Source organism: Hemiscyllium ocellatum, unplaced genomic scaffold, assembly GCF_020745735.1.
Source record: "Hemiscyllium ocellatum isolate sHemOce1 unplaced genomic scaffold, sHemOce1.pat.X.cur. scaffold_513_pat_ctg1, whole genome shotgun sequence".
Classification (NCBI taxonomy): Eukaryota; Metazoa; Chordata; class Chondrichthyes; order Orectolobiformes; family Hemiscylliidae; genus Hemiscyllium; species Hemiscyllium ocellatum.
In genome coordinates, this window is record NW_026869093.1 from 412,212 (window position 1) to 413,939 (window position 1,728).

Sequence of the window (1,728 nt, forward strand, 5' to 3'; positions counted from 1 at the left end):
GTGGAGGCATTGGAACGAGTGCAGAGGAGGTTTACCAGGATGTTGCCTGGCATGGTAGGAAGATCGTATGAGCAAAGGCTGAGGCACTTGGGGCTGTTCTCATTGGAGAAAAGAAGGTTTAGGGGAGATTTGATAGAGTTGTACAAGATGATTAGGTGTTTAGATAGGGTTGACAGTGAGAACCTTCCGATAATGGAGTCAGCTGTTACTAGGGGACACAGCTTTAAATTAAGGGGAGGTAGGTATAGGACAGATGTCAGGGGTACATTCTTTACTCAGCGGGTTGTGAGTGCCCTGCCAGTAGCAGTGGTGGACTCTCCCTCTTTATGGTCATTTAAGTAGGCATTGGATAAGCATATGGAGGTTATTGGTCTAGTTTAGGTTAGGTAGGCTTTGGTCGGCGCAACATCGAGGGCCGAAGGGCCTGTACTGCGCTGTATTTTTCTATTTTCTATGTTCTATGTCTATGTTCCCGTATGCCACTACTTGTGTGCGGTTCTATCTCTGTATAAGTACCGTGAGTGTTAGTATATTAGTGTGTTTACATATGTCTCTGAATATTTTTATGTCTGTATCTCATCGCAGAGAGATATTTGTTGTTTTGGGGAGGGAGAAAATTTGAGAACAGACGGAGTGGTTAAAATGCGAATTGCCCTTCACTGAACATTGTTTTTTACTCAGTTGGAGGGACATGGATGTCACGGAATCTCCATACGTCACTCCCGGTCCACTCTGGCTCGTACCAGGGTCCTCCCCACATGCCAGGGAGGGGGGAGGTGGGGTAGGCTGGAGGATGGGTCAGATATCGGGTGCTCCACCATCTGGCTTGGTCCTTTCTCTCCTATTACAGTCCATATCTCCTGGAATGGGAGAATGGCGGGGAGGAGTGATGGCGAGGGTGTGTGGCCCTGCTCTTAGAGCTGGTGTATGTGGAGGGGGAGGGGAAATGGTGAGGTGTCCGGAGGGAGTCAGTCCACAGTGTTATATCCATGCAGTGTTATTAGTGTTGGGAGTATAGTGGAGGGAGAGAGAGCGCGTGGGTTGGGGGTGGGGTGGGAAAGGTGCTGAATTCAATAGTGAGAGTGGTAGTGCGTGAGCCTGATTTGGAGATAGAATGTAAGCCTTGTAAGGGGGTAGGTGCTATAACAGGTAGTGAGCGTAAGGGAACAGAGAGAGTAGGCTAACAGTTAACCTGACAGAGTTGACAGGATATTGATACTTGTCCTGTGATATTGGTCATTTCTTCAGATCATGTCAGTGTCGAGGTGACCCTCACCGAATATCTTGTCCAAGTGTATCACTAATAACGCCACTGACCATATCCTTCAGATTACACAGAATCAGTTTGGGTGGATCTTACAAATAGGAAGGAGAAGCAAGCATTGCATCTAAACCAATGCTCTCTTGTAAATTCTGTGCATTGTATACTCTGGAAATTAGAGATGCAAATACTGTGGGTGCTGCAGTATTATTGCATGATCTTAAATTGCATCTAAACTGCGTTAACTAAGCGACTGCTAATTTTGTGAAAAATAAATTCTATAAGCGTATAACAGGTTGGTTGAAGAGTATGTTATAACTCAAACAGGAGAGCAGGTTATTTCGGATTTAGTGTTGTGTGGTCAGAAGGACTCATTAGTAATCTTGCTCTGAGGAATAGAGACGTTAATATGTTATATTTTGTACAGCGCCTGCAATATTTAATGTTTGAGCATGAAGTGATGGACA